Genomic DNA, 16,021 nt, shown 5'->3' on the forward strand with positions numbered 1-16,021 from the left:
CCCTCCAGCACAGCAGTGAAAGCAGTCAGGGCACTTTCCAGGACAGCAGAGTATACAATGGCAACAATTTTGAAGGGCTGTGAAGTAAAAAAAGGCAAAACAACCAATACAAAAGTTAATATTTTAATCCTCGTGTCTCCTGCGTCCCAGGGCCTCATTCCTTCAAAATATGCCACCTATCTGCTCTGTTTTCCTTCTACCATCTGAAGTGCTGCTCAGCCTGATACCAGCAGCGGAGAAAGAAGACAAAAGGATGCCTTGAAAGAGCAGCAGTCAAAAAGCTTATGTCTGAAATGAAATTTTGTCTGTCATTTCTTTAAGTCTGCAGCAGAATTTGAGATTAATGCCTATACCAAGTATGTGGACCCAGAGAGAAACCCTCACCTACCCTGCAGCCCACAGCCACGTGCAATGCAAGTTTAAATATCAAGTTAGCTGTATTAAACTCATGTACCAGCATGGTTAAGCAAAAAATGAAGCAAGATAGAGCTCAAGGAAATGTAGATCTTTTCTCTGAATTAGCCAGGCTAACTGCCAAGTAGAAAATCATTCTAGCTAAAAAGCAAGCCCCGTAGAAAGCCACAGGATACTGTCTTCAATGTGCTAATGTCTTAGACTTATATTGTCTGAACTCTCAGCTTTCTACCTGACCAGCCTAACTAAAGGGACTAATTCAGCCGTTAAAGGAAAGCCAAGTGCTGCAGCTGGAAGAATTACAGACCTCACTTGGTTCTTCACTGAGAAGACAGAACATGGCACTGTTCATTACAGCACTGAAGGCCGCAGGGGTATGGATTTTACACTGTAAATTGGAGCAAGAAGTCAGGTCTGAGATTACAGTCAGAGGAAAAGGAATATGTACCTCTTTTTGTACGAGAATAAAAGCCTGTGTGTGTTATGTTACAAAGAAAGATGAAAAATATCTGTTCTATATATTCTCATCGCATGAACAGAGCAAAGTCTATTTTCTCAGGGCACAGAAAAGTCACAAGTTAATCAAGGATTGAAATCTCCAGTTCTCCAACTACTCTGCAACAGCTGCCCCTGTGCACGTTCACACTCCAGCTGATACCTGGTGCCAGCTCTCCTAAAGACATTCAGTTACCCAGTTTCCATGATGTGAACCCACGTTGCTTAATCCCAGTCCTCTAGACTACTCACTTTCAGCCTGTGACCCATAAAGCCCTACAGATAATTTCCCAGATGTCTGTGACTGATAACTATAAAGAACACGTTTATGTACTGCTCTGCAGTATGTGAAATTCCTAATGGGATCCTCACCTTCCATAGAAAGATTTTAGAGGCCCACGACTTAAAAACCACACAACTAGGCAACCCTTCTTTCTAAAACAATTTTGCATCATAGGTAACAGTGTAGTGTACCACTGGCATCTGATCCATGCTGGGCACTACAGTCATACAATATTTTAATTATACAGCAGCTAACAGAGATGCTCTGCACTAGCAGGATTAAACTAACATGCAGGATAGGGCGTATAAGAACAGATACACATCATTTGCCCCATTGACCTAGATACTTTTATTACTGTATATAATCCTGTATCAGTAAATTTGCATTCCTCACAGCTCTCCACTGCCTGCATGATCAACTTCGATTTTCCTACCCATCCTCCTCTGTCCTGGTAATGAAAGTGGTTCTAGAAGGAAGAACAGATGTTTGGGACTTGATGTAAACATGCTTTTGCTGCTTTGAGAAACTAAAAGGAAATGGCTTGTGTTAAAATAGTTAGCTGCAGACCACAGCTTTTTAAACACAGTCTATAAAGAGCGATGAGGCAATGTGGTTGAAGACTGCCCAAACCCTGTGACTGCCCAGTGGAGCTCCCCAGATGCTCCTGTGCTGAGAAGCAATGCCCACCATGGGAAGTGACTCCACAACAGTCCCTGCCAAAAAGCTTACTCTGCTGAAGCTAATCCAGCCAATTTCCACATTTAGATGAACCACTGCTGTTTGTATTACCAGCAACCAGCTGATGCTCAAGCCTTGTAGCAGTAGAAGCTGTAACACTGTCAGCTGGAGATCTGAAAGCGTGGAAGAGACTTGGTGCACCGAGTTTGTCTCATGTCTATGTCTCACATCATGATTTTTCTCTTTCACCAATCTTTCCTTCTGATCAGGAGGGACTGTGGAAATAAAATAAGAAGCTTTCAGGCAATTCTCTGTTTGTATTAATCTTCCAGTGAACTGGACTTTGGGACACAAGGAATTCAGAGCTGCTCTGTTTCCTTTCCCCAGTTGCTAGATGTGTGACTTCCACCAGCATGTATGATAAATATTCCTGGCTGCAGAAAGCTCAAAGAAGCCAGAACACCACCTCGGCACAGTGCCTGTGACAGGGCTCAGCCCAATGAAGCTGTCCTTCCTGGGAGAGATGGAACAGTGCATCTTCTCCCTGCATTGGACACAAGATCCCACCTGGGAGCAGAACAGATCTAGCCAAGTTATGAATCACCTATAACAGATTTATTTCAATATACCTTCCACATACTAGATTCTATGGCTGTGGCTCTTGCATGTCTACATTAAATTTTGGACACTGAGAATTTAACTGTATTAATTGTGCTACTAATGAGAGTTGGAGATGATATTAATAAAATGCAGGATTCCTTAAGTAAGCTCTTACTACTCAGTGAGATTCTTGACAGTTCCAAGTATATGCTTCAATAGGAATTTTTAGACTGCAAGATTATCATTGGGTTATTTTCTGTAATAATTTTGGATAAAAATATAATCATTCCCTGTTTGCAGTCTATAGACCAAATAAGTTGCATCAGCAATTAGTATCCAACAGGCAAATGATAAATGGCAGGGTTATGAAATAGTGCAAGTACCTCCATATCTCATTCTGTCCTTTTACCTTTAATACAAAAAAGTGTTTTCCATGCATAACCAGAGATCTGTCTATTCATATGTCACATTTACTAAAATTTCAGTAGATATCAGCTCTTGAAATAAATGATCACATTAAAGTGAAATACAAAACACGTACGATTAACAGTAGCACTCAAAAATGTCAGCTGATGCACACACTTTACTTAGTGCCTTGTTTGTGCATAATATGGTTCAATTTGCATTGATTCATTTCTCCCTTTGCCATTTCTCTTAATTCACAGTGTCATGTTTTTATGAGCTGGTGCTGCAGGAAAATCTACAAGCAAAGCACGTATTGTTGATATGACACTGGCAGCCCAAGAGGTATGCATGGATCATCTCACTGCTTTGCCATTGCTTCTGAAAGTCTGCCTTTTATTTACCACTGTGATAGACTTTGTCTTCTACAGATGACAGTTTGCAATCACTTTTCTCCTTTTCTTCAGCTAGTTCAGCTACAGTCATTATGAAAAAAGAGACAAAAATAATGAAACTCACAGAACCTTCCAGTGATTGGATCTGATTGTAGATGTCTCAGTTGAAATGCAGCTAAAATTACTGACGTATTACAGTTCTTGACAGCAATTTTCTTGCAGTAACTCTGGTAGAAATCTCAAATAAATTGCAGCTATTGATCACTAGCTTTCATATTTCCCACACACAAAGTCTGGTTCTTTGTCCACATTGTAGGCAGTATTGCTTGCTCCCAAGCTTGCTTTTAGAGTGAATCAGCTAATCCTTTTCTATGAGAAACTGGCATGTTTGGCAGGACAGGTCACCACAAAGTCTGATCCAAGCAGACAGCACAAATGCAGACAGCACCAAATTTGACTTCTGCATCACAGGGAATGTTGCAATTTTTAAAATACTCCTGCTCTCTCTCAAATACCCCCAAAATACCCTAGTGTCATGCATAAAGACATCATTCTGCAGGCTATAACAGAGCCCTCTCAGAACTCATAGAATCATTTTGGTTGGAAAAGACATTTAAGATCATTGAGTCCAACTGTAAACCTAACACTGCCAAGTTCACCACTAAACCATGTCCTTAATTGCCACATCTACACATCTTTCAATAAATACTGAAAAAGTAATACTTATTCCTCAGGACTATCCCATAGTACCCTGAAGAGACCTGGTCAAAGTGCTATGCAGTGTAAATGAGGGCAACATGTTGGCCTCGGGCAGAGTGGATACCAATTAGCCCAGTCAGCCAGCCCGGGGTGTCTTTTGGGTCAGTCCACAGAGGTACGACAGACGTAGTGGCAGGACCAATGTGTTAAATGAATCTGAGCACTCTCCTGCTCCAGACAAACACCCTGTAGCAGGGGTTAGGAAACCACAGGATATCTTTGTTCAAGTGCATCCAATAAGGCACAACAGCAAAATGGTGAGTGTTTTCATTTTACTACATAGTCATCAAATGTGAACTGACTTGAAGTTAATTCCCATGAAGGACTGCCACAGGAAGAGCAACAAACTGCAGACAGAATAAGCTGAAGCTCATGAAAAATTCACAGAGGAGGAGGTCTCCCCTCTTGTTCAGTGGTTTGGTAGTTGCGACGTTCAAAAACAATACCATGAGGTCTCAGGTCCAAGCTCTAATTTTGTCTAATGAGGCCTGAATCCACACCAGGACACTCCAATGAAATTCTCATCGGTGCTTATAGGGGCAAGAAATGCTCTTAATCTCCTCTGCCAACATGTGGTCTGGATGAAGCTGTGATCAGGTTGGTACAAAACTGGCTAATAAATGTGCTCAGAGCATTTTCTGTAGGTCAGACTGATACAGGGAATTGACAACTAATTTATTAACACTTAATAACTAACACTTAAAGAACTAACCCTACCCCACATCACTAAAGACACTTAGAGAGCTAACCCTTTAACCCACATCACTATTGCCTAGCCTTTCTTAGCGCTGTGTAACTTATTGTACAAAAAAACAGGACTTCACTGATGCCTTGCAAAAATAATTATCCTTGGTGCATCCTTGGGTGAACTAGATTACAGAAACTTAGGCACAGGACAGGAGATATGCCAGTTTTAACCATCTCAGCAGTCTGAGACCTAACCAGCTCATCACACTGGACCAAAGGTGACCATGTACAGAGAAAGAGGATCTGGGTTCACAATCACTGCGCAGCTGCAGCCAGGAGGAGCCAGAGGTGGAGACAATGGAAATGGTCTCCTGGAACTCATTGTAATACGAACCGCCTTCTCAGGGACAGGTTATGAATATGTATAGGCGTTCCTAAAACTTTCATGGATATGTAACACTTTACTGCATTTAACCAAACTCAAAGCTACTGTAATTTTACACATGCATTAGGTGAAATGATTCCCCTTGTGTCCGGCGTCGTAAATAAATGCCTACCTTCCTTATAACTTCAAGGGTTGTAAGGTCATTCCGCGCCTCAAGACAGAGTGTGGCTCTGCGGGAGCCTGTCCCAGATCTGATTTTGTTCAGCTTCTCACTAATTACCTGGACAGTGGAATACAGACTAGGTCAGTCTAGTGCCTATATGGTTTGGTGCAAGCAGAGCAGAAGTCTGGGAAGAACAGGGGAATGGCGACAGCTGAATTCAGTTCAGTCTTGACAACCTGGAAAAATAATCCAAAAAATAGGTTAAAGCTCAGTAAAGGCAAGTGAAGGGCGTCACTTCAAGCAGGACTAATCATAGTCATAGACTGAAAAAAAGGGGCTCATTTATTAGTGAACTATGTCCTATCAGAGAGAAAAAAGATGTAGTCACTCTGGAAAATATGAGTGGGAAAATGGCTTGTACCACAGACTGAGTCATCCCTCCAATCTGGTCACCAGCAATAACTGCTACGGCATCAACTGGGGTGTAATGATCCAGTTCAGGCATTGCACTTCCAGGAAGACATTAAGATGACAGGAACAATAATATTAGAAATCTAAAAACATACAATCTGCACTGAAAATCAAACTGTTTGACTAAAAAACATGGCAATAATTATTACTAAAGTCTTCTACTATCTAGAAGTTTGCTACAGAGAGGAAGGGACTTATTTTTCTCTGAAGTCATGAAGGCTCAAATAATAAATAATGTGTTCAAAGTCTAGCAGAAAAGATTCAATTCAATATTGGAAATAGCTTTCCAGCGGTAAAGGCAATAAAGCCTTGAAACACTTACCTTGGAAGACCAGGGGGTGCTGGAGGTGTTCAGAAGAGGACAGGTGAATGTTAAGAGAGGAACAGCTGATCCTGCTTTGAGCAGAAGGATGGACCAGGAACCCTTCTGAAGTCCTTCCTACTGTATTTTTCTGTGACTCAAGGCAGCAGCTCTGGGTTAATCTGTGACTACCTGTAACTCCTTTCAGTGACACTTTTCAAGACTGTGTCAGTGCTGTGAATTAAGATGAAGTTAATTTCTAGGAAATCCAACACAGTAAGCAAGCTGTAGAAATCTCAGGCAATCTGTATGATAACAAATGTAAGGAACAGTACTGATTATCGTTCTTTGGCAAAGGCAGTGACCTGAACTGCCAGCTCCCCAGATTGCTGCTGCCCTATGTTTACCATACAGTTAGTAGTCTCCTCCTAAATCATTAAATGTTTCAAAACACAGCAGAAAATTCCTAAAAGTGATTCTCAAATCTGAGTACTGTGGGAGCGGTCAGAACAATAAGTCCAGATTACACTTGCAAATGGATTTTTAAGGTAACAAAGAAGAAACAGGAAGAAAAAGAGAAGGGGGTGAGTTCGGACTTGCTCCCACCAGTTCTGCTGGAGGAGCAGCCGGGATGCTGAGGGAAACAAACGCAGTCTTCCATGCTCGTTTCAAATTCGTCAGCTTGTTTTGCCTGTGTATTCTCACTACACACTGGCACATTTATCATGTGTTTATATAGATGTTACAAGATTTTAAGCAGATAAAATGGGGCGTGGGGCTGACTGCCCTCCTACATCAGGCTGTGCCTTCAGGGCACAGGGAGGGAGAAGAGAGGGTTGGATATAGGAGCAAGGTGGCTGGACAGGGGTTGCGATTTCCCTTGAGGCTGGAGAAGGAGGACAGGCACCGATGCTACATATCGGGGGACAAGTGCTGATCCTTCATATCACAGGACAGTTCTGGTCTAGTCCCTGATGAAATATAGAAGCCAGATGTGGCTGGTGGTGACTTCTCTTTAATTCATCTTTCCAGCTGGGTGATCTTGGATGCTCTCTCACCCTGATTCGCCTTGAAAATTAACCTAGTGTAGTGGTGAACAGGTAATAAAATACCCTGTAACCTTACTTACTGATAGATATGTGTTGAAGGAAGGTAGCTGTAAATCCTGCTCTTCTACACCCACACAAGCTGAGTTTGATCCAGCCCCTGCCCAGGTCCATGGCAAAATTCCCACTGATTGCAAATGAACTTGGACTGAGTTTATGAGCCACATAATTTACAGGATGTCTTGGCTGCCTGAACTAATGTCCATCTGTTTCAATGCCATTTATGACGCCTAACAAATCGGTTGAGCCCGGGAGCTAGACAGGGTCTGACAGGCAAACGCCAAATGGAAACCTGGACTGTCACTGCTGCTGCAAAACAGGACACAGCCATTTCTCAGGGAGCCTTCCCTGGAGCAGCACTCGGGCTTGCTCTTCATCTCCCAGCTGAGGGGGGACCCAAGCCCAGGGGTGCCTTGAGGGTCAGCTGGAGCACAAGGAAGCAGCTGAGTGTTCATCTTCACATCACCCCACCAGCTCCTTCACACCTCATGGCAGGTGTGATTGGCAGTGAGCATTTGTCAGCTTTCTAGAGAGGTAAGATGTTGCCAAATCATTACAAGGGTCTACAGGATAAAAAAATGGTTCCTGACCTGCACATACTTTTGGAGGTAAATACTCAAGTTTGTATGCATGAGGGAATTAAAACAGGAACCAAAAACTGGGTAACAGCTACTATACTCTGGCATTCCAACTGAGAAAGCAGTTACCTTAAAAAAATAAGAGGGAAGAACTAAGAAATAAGAATTAAGAGACTTGGAAGAAAAATAATATCTTTTTCAGTTCAGTGGTAAGACAAGGACTTTTTTTAAAAGTCTATTTAATTTGACCTGAAATAAATTTTTATTGCAGAAGCAAAAAAAAATGTATATGTCTCCCCCCAGTTTCTGGTCAACCAGATGATATTGCTGGAACTAATGTTGTATTTTCTTTTGGGGTTATTTTGGTTTTCTGTTTGTTTTTTAAGTAGGATAAAGTTTTCAGCAAATACTTTTATTTCAAAATTAATGCCACATCTTCAGCTTAAAAATGCAGGAGTTATGTTTCTCAAACATGTTCAGATTATAACTACTCTCTGTCCAGTATAACTATGTGACCAAAGTTGGTTTGGAGCCCACCTGGCTCTTTTTTCCCCACTCTCCCAAGACCTCGCTTCATTTCTGGAAGAGTTTTTCCTTCTTCCCACACACTTGCCAAGCCCTTGGGAAAGTGTCTGTCACAGCTGGCTGTGAGGTGGCCTCATGCTGCCTCCTGATGGGACGTTTGTGCATTAATTACAGCAAAATGAGTTGGCTCTTTTGTGTCATTTTGCCTGTGCCAGGCTGCTGAGGGTAAGGCAAAGGTGTTGGGAGAAGCAGCAGTTTAAACATGACAACACACCAGCCACTGCACAACCATGAGAGATGAGTCCGGCGCAGTTTACAATGGATGCGGCTTTTCCTCATGCACATCTTCCACCTGGAAACGTGAGGCTTCAATTAAAACTTCCACCAAAGCAGAGTTACTGTGTGTGCAAATTCACTCGTTTCAGTCTCATCAAGTCATAAATTTGTTTCTCACTCCTTGCTATAATTATCCTGAAGATGTATTTGTGGAGCATCAGTGTCTAACAGGCAGAGGCAGCCTGGCAGCTGCCCCGCAGAAAATGGTGGATTTTGTGAAGCAGCAAGGTATTGTGTGACCATGCAGCCTTCCCCCCACCCAGACCACTGGGTACCAGCCGCAGCTGAAATGCACAGCACAAACACAACCGCTGGCAGGAGACAGGACGGCTCAGAGGGCAGCAGATGCTCCCGCAGCTACTGCCTAGTTGTTAGTATGTTTGTAACTCGCATAGGGATGCCCTATCTTGACCTTACATATAATGGTTTCAAAAAAGTCTTCTACCTGCAAGCAGTATTTTAGGGCAAAGACAGTGAAGTACCAAACAGCAGTTAAGCCAGCGTGGTTTGAACACCCTATATGTGATGATTCCAGGTTTTTTTTAATTTAACTACCTACATGCCTCATGTTCCTCCCATAGCCCATAGAGAAAGGTAGATTACTTTTCAAGGCCTCAGAAAAGGCTGAGAGACAAGTCAGAGGGGCAGAAAAGGTATAAGTACATGTCAATTTATTTCATACAAATGTTAATCTGTCTTTCCTGCAGCCAAGGGCAACATACACTTGTACAGAAACAGTGAAAGTGCAGTCCTTACAGTAGGCTGGACATTTTAAACATATAGATCAATTGCAGGACTATGACATGGAAAGTGTCAGATTTTTCTTGACCATAGGAATTTAAATTTAGAAGCAGAAAAAAGCTACCAAGCTAAGATCTGTCTTTTACATGACAAATTAAGATTTGTTGTGACACCCTGGCTATGAGAAGGGATTTTGCAGTCCAGCTGCTAGATGAAATCCCAGCCTTGCAGCAGTCAATAATAAAACTCTCATTTATTGTAAGTATTGCAGGATTTCCCTGAAATCCCTGCAGCATTCTGAACTTGATGGGGTTTTCTCCACGAAAAGGACAGTGTTGGAGCGCGTAGTTATTTTCCACATCACACAGTTGTGATCTGGTTGTTCTCACAAGAATCAGACCTCTAGAGAGCAGCAGGTTTGGCTGCTTAACAGAAACCTGAATTTGACAGATGAAGGGACAGGAAGCTGCTGTAGACACCAGACATCAATGACGCAGAGCTCCACCAACCTAGGAGAGCAGAAATACTCACCTGTAACAGTGGTACCCATGCAGGGAGGCCACTAGATGTGAAAGTGATTGCCATCATTTAGAAGATGGTTTTCTCTGTTAGTCTGTCCTGTAATTTCTCTGTACTTCAGTTGTATTCAGGAGACCTTATAATTTTTCCCCCAGTGCTGATTTAACAACTTGAGATGTTTTGTTTCATTCTCACTTTGGAAGTCATTATTTTTAAAAAGAGTCAAGCTGACCCAGGACTTCACAATTAAATTGTTGAGTTTGTAAACAGACTAATAATACATTGGTAGCAGTTGGGATATACTTTGCCCTTCATTACTAGCTAGCTGGAGAAAGCTGCTGATACAGTTAAAGAACATTTTAAATATTATTACAATGATTTCTAATTTCTTTCCTAGTCACATATTTTCATCTAAGCATTTAAATAAGCAGTGCTTATAAATTCATTAGATAAAACAACTGTTCTTCTCATCTTATTTTTTACAAGTTTCTAATGCATGAATCTGTGTCTCTCCTCAGTACCTCATTTTCTTTTATTTCTTTTCACTCTCCTGTTTGTACCTATATCATACTGTGCCTTCATTCAACTTTTACTGCCATATGTCTATGAAGGTAATATTTTTATCAATGAGGCACACATCAGAGATGAATAGCAATGAGAAATTAAACCTACTAAGTTCAGAATAAAAGAAATCTTAGTTATACTTTGTAGTTAACTTTCTGCCTAGAAACATTTATTTTTCTGTAGATGCCATTTTACATAATATAGCTTAAAAAAGAAAATTTCAAAGCACAGGTACCTGGATTGGCTTGGGGAAGAGTGAGTCAGACAGATTATAGCAGAGCATGAAGTCAAGCTTTCACATTTCAGGCATTAATTGCCTGCTAAGAAGGAACAGCTGAACTGTAGGAGGAGGGTTAATTTTGGTGGACACTAGCAGCAGCTGAGAGCTTCCTGGTGCTTTTGTTTCTCAATCCTGCCCTAAGACAATTAAGCCTGTGAAGGTTTTTTAAAAGTCAAGGCAAGCAGATGTGAGGACACTGTGCTGGGATGAGTTGTCTTATAGTCGTACCATCTCTAGTCGAGTCTTCTGCTGCAAGACCCACGTGCAGCAAAGCTGAGCACCCTGGTACACCACAGAGCTGGCCATCAGGTAATGCTTTTCTCCAAATCAAGAGAGTGAATGACAGAAGGTGATGTTTAAAAAATGTTGCAGGCATTGGAAGGTCATTGGAGTCAACTCCAGTTCCTTCAACCTAATTCAGTTGGTAGATGAAAACCTGACCATGCTGGAGCCAGGGACAAAAGTGCTGCTGACTCCAGAGGTCCCACATGTCCACTGAGCATCTTTGCTTCTTGCTCCCACCAGGCCTGGTAGGGTTTGATGGTGGGTAGTTCATGCTGACAAGCTGCAATGACAGAGGGGCTGCATTTTGACAGCAGGTGAGGCAATACTCTGCCAGACCCTGCACTCCTTGAGAGGACAAACCTGACACAGCTTGTGCATTTCTATATACAAAGAGTGGACTACACATGTATGTCCTGTTATTCAACAGGCATTAATGATGGTTAGCTTTTACACAAACTCTATTAAAATAGTCAGCTGCATTTCATGGCTATTTACTAATATGCTCTTTTTTCTATCTAGAAATAACTTGGAAAATACTTTAAAGTATGCTATAGATTTCTTCCTTTTCATGAGCTACGACTACATAGAAATCACTACGTTTTCTAAGCCTGAACTAAGAGAGAAAAATAATTTTTTGTCTAATGAAAGTGTTTTATTTATTCTTAGTATAGCTGGTCTGTAAGAGTTGTAGGTTAAAAAAAAAAGAGACAGAGCTGCATTTAGCCATAATGTTCAGTAAGCAAGAGGTCTTCCTATGCAGAGATGCAAAGACAAAAAAAAGAACCATAGTTTTAACAAACTCCTAGTTCTAAAATTCTGCAAAAAAACATGTGGTTCAGTTTTTAAATGGTGGTTTTAAGCTCATTACAGTTTCCTGTAAACCCTGTGAAGACAGGGAAATTTCTAAAGTGGTTATGAGTGAGTTTGCAGAATTGTAACAAAACTATAAGGATTTGGTTGCATATGTTGTAAATGGAAGCTATAGTGTTGGTCTGATTCTAGGATGGGAAATTACTTTCTCAGACACAGGTTTTTTATTTTTTGTAATAGATTTCAGGTTGTTTAAACCTTGACAGCAAAGCACATTTGTAAACTAAACTATCGAGAAATGGTGCGTAAGAAATATTTATTTTCAGATTCATCTCTATTTTACAACAAAAGTCTATTCTTTTTCCCCTTCTTCTTATTTGAATAAAGAGCCAGAAGCAAAATGTGCTTGCAAAACTCAACACTTGAGTAATCATGTGGCCATTACTGTATTTAGATGGACACTTATTAACCACAATTATCTAATAAGAATAGATACTTTGTAACTGACACCCAAAAAAGATACACAGACACACTATGTCTATAATGCTTAACATGTTAGGAGTGCTCACCAGTCCTCATTTTCAGTCTGATGCTTCATAGTCTTTTAACATTCTTCTACAGATAGGAAGCAGAAAACCTCTGCTTTCCTTAAGGTACAAACGGTGGTTTAAATTAGATCAGTAATGTGCACCACCTTACAGCAAAACATTATTGATGCTTCTCCCAGTTTTCCTTTCCAAGCACTAAAATCACAACTTACTGAGCAGTAAATTAAGTGTGACATTTTAATATTTGTCAAGATAATTCTCCAGCATTAACTCAGTTCATTTATGGTTTCTGAGAAGTTTTTCTGGGCACTGGTGCAGTATCTCTGGGATCTCTAGAAGATCTTGCTGTGGTCAACACTCAGGTGTGTGTTTCCTCTCTCACCCAGTGCGGTCATCCGCACTGTTGCTCTTTTCAGGATACCAATCAGAAAAGCTATTTATTCTCACAAGTACAGGCTTTCCTGTTGAAACAAATGTCGATAATTTCAAAGCTATCAGGCAGCTGCTGAAATCAATCTGAAAAATGCCACATCAACTAAAATACAGGATAGTGACAGATGGGAAGCTACAAATACCAGTTTGACAATTTTTTGAAAAGTCAGACCCTACTGAGAGATGTATTACAGGCTCAGTCCTTCAAGGTCTGGGCACGGATGTGGACTAGTGAGCAAGAAAAGCAATACGTGGGAAAAGCCAAGGACTGGAGCGAGGACCATCTCGCCGCTCCCTGAAGCACAACCCTGCTGGGCGCTGGAGCACCATGGGGTTCAGCAGGTCTGTTGGACCAGCTGGGCTGCAGCGAGGCAGGGTCTTCCTTTATCCTCTGTGCCAAAGGTTTGGGTCCCCATCCCCACAGGATTCCCTTGTGGAGCAAGAAACTGCTCCTGTCCACTTAAAAAGGAGATTTAGCACAAAGGCAAACACCTCTACCTTCCATAATTCATACTCTTGCCATACTAAGGTGTGTTTCTATTGTGTGTCATATAAAACCACAGGCGCTCTGCCCCAGCAGACTCCTGAGCCCTGGTTATTATATTATTGTGTTACAAATGTTTACCCAAGGAGCTTATCTTTTGTTTGTGCCTCTGAAGATACCCCTTTTCGCTAAACATCCTTCCCAAGCACTATCTGACCCTCTTTGCAATTTTACCCCTACTGTGATTCTCACTCCTGTATCTTTCCTGCAAATGAATGTGTCAAATTGCTCTGAGCTGGACATCAGCTTTTTTACACTGTAAAAAAAAATAAGACCCTTTTTAAATTTCAATTTCTTACTATTCTGCTTTAGACCAAGGTCAAGCCTCCCCCCTCTACCCAGATGATTTAATCATACAACATCTTTTACTTTTGTTTCTTTCTTCCCTGGTATAGTTCCTAACACATACAGAGTAAAGTGCTGGAGCTTGAATTCCCTGGTAGTGTGTTCTCATATTTTCAGTGTCTCTCTAGAAAGGTGTGATTAAAAATAGAGAAAGAAATTCCTTTGTAGACCTCAGCATTTTCTGGCTATTTTCTTTCACTAACTGCTGAAGTTGACCACTAAAGCCAGGTTTACTGCCTGACAGGCCATTTCAGTGTTTGAAAAAAAGACACTTAGACAAATGCAGTGGCCAGCCTTACCAAATCATTGTGTCAAACCTATATAAAGTCACTCTACCAATAAATGTAATGAGAATGAGCTAAATAGCTTTCTATAGATGTAAAAGGCTTATATTTCCAGACAGAGCAAGGGACTCTGTTATACCACACTACTGGTAAGTGTCTGCTTTTGTCTGTCATTTTATTTCTCCGGACTCTGATTTTATTATCATATTGCTGTAATGAAAAGTGCAAATCATCTGGACAGCAAAGGCAAGGAGCCGTATCTCACTGCTCTGATGTCACCAAATGACCATGTTTCAAAGCTTTCTCATCATATAACTTGTGGAAAATACCAACTAGTTTGAGGACTAGCATGCAAATAAACAAGAGCTGGCTCCATGGGTCTCCTCTGAGTCACGTCTGACAGATATTTCAGCCGTGCCTTTGCCTGTGCCCTTCAGTCCTGGCTGGCTGCAGCAGCTCCCTATGGAGCCTCCTGTGCTCCTCGGCAGGGACCGGGAACCAGGCTCGGGATTTCCCCGGGGGAAAGTCAAACCTCACAGCAGGGAAAGTTCTATTTTCCCCATAGTTTCACACACTGAGAACAAGTGTTTCATTGCTACTGCTCTATTTGTAATCCAATTACTATGTGTGTCACTCCCACTCATCCAACAGCGGGACATGCTGCTTTCTGAATTGCACACATTTATTGCAACTTGCATGCAAAATTCCCATAGTAGAAACCGCACTGTGATATTGTAGCTTTTTTCAGGCTCAATTCACTCTCCTTTAAATTAAGAAGGCACTGGTCTGGAGCACTAACTCAGCATTGTTTCAGCTTTCTGTCGGTATTCAAATCACCTCCCAGCAAACTAAGCCCATTCACATGCTAAGAAACATCTGTGAGCAAGTCTTATTTAGGTCTTTGTGTAAAAAGCCACAGGATAGAGATCAAATCGGGAGAAATTGAGTGACCTTGCTTTAAAATGCAGCTAAACTTTAGTGTCATTAGATGAAACATTCCAGAAAAAGCTAGTGATTGAGATATGTACTGTGATATCTGGAAAACTGACCCCAATTTCTGGTTACTGACCCTGATCTTACCTGCTACTGCTGCAGAAAGCTCAAGAAGCTGTGAAAAGGCAAGTGTGAACACCCTCAGACTCTGCCAAAGGTAATGTTACGTTTCTGCAAATAAGAAGAATTCAGTGGCAAAAAACCCTGGTGGGTTTGCTTTTGAAAGCATTTGTAAGTAACTTCTCCATTAAAAAAAAATAAAAATCAATCCATAACTATACAAGGCACCAGTGTGATTATTCACTGCGTATCTTTCTTAATTACACCATCATGAAAACAATGTCTTGGGCTGAGATTTTTCTTCTTGTTAGTTGTTATTTATGCATATAAGGAGGGCCTTGCTGCTTGCATTCCTGTGCTTCTTCAACAGCAAGATGGAGTCAGATGGGCACCAAGAAATTCTCACCCATTAAAAGAATGTAGGGTAAGAAAAGTGTATGAGAAAGAACAATATAAAAAACTCTACTTTCTCACCAGAAGGTGTATTAAGCTATACTTTATTCAAGTGACTCTCCAGGGGCCCTGTGTGTCCCCAGGGTAAGCACAATCCTGCCACCAATAGCTGTGGTAGCATTGATTATCCAGCAGTACCACACGCTTTAGTCTAACCAATGTGAACATGTTACATGGTGAACAGTGTTACATGAGAGGTGACTGCTACACCATGCTATTAATGTGTTCCTGCACGTTCCAGAGCTGTTCCAGGGCAGATGTGCTTCAAGGGGTGGCCAAAATGTTGCATTAAATGTGTATCATTAAGATCCTTTAAAAATCCATTGAATTATGATATTTAAATCATTATTTCTGAGAAACATTCACAAAATACAACTAAATCTGATTATATTTTGAGCAGAGCAAATGACATGTAAATATTTTTCTTGTTGTTTTTTAACTAAATACAAGGAGTATTGAATTTCTGAGTTCCTGAATATTGTATAGCTATTTTAGCAGTTATTTGTGCTTTGATTATATTCACTGCAAAAAAAAATTCTTGCCTTTAGAAGACACACAATCAAGTATCCAAAGACAGATTCTACC

Source organism: Nesoenas mayeri (genome assembly GCF_963082525.1).
Source record: "Nesoenas mayeri genome assembly, chromosome: 2".
In the NCBI taxonomy this organism is placed as follows: Eukaryota; Metazoa; Chordata; class Aves; order Columbiformes; family Columbidae; genus Nesoenas; species Nesoenas mayeri.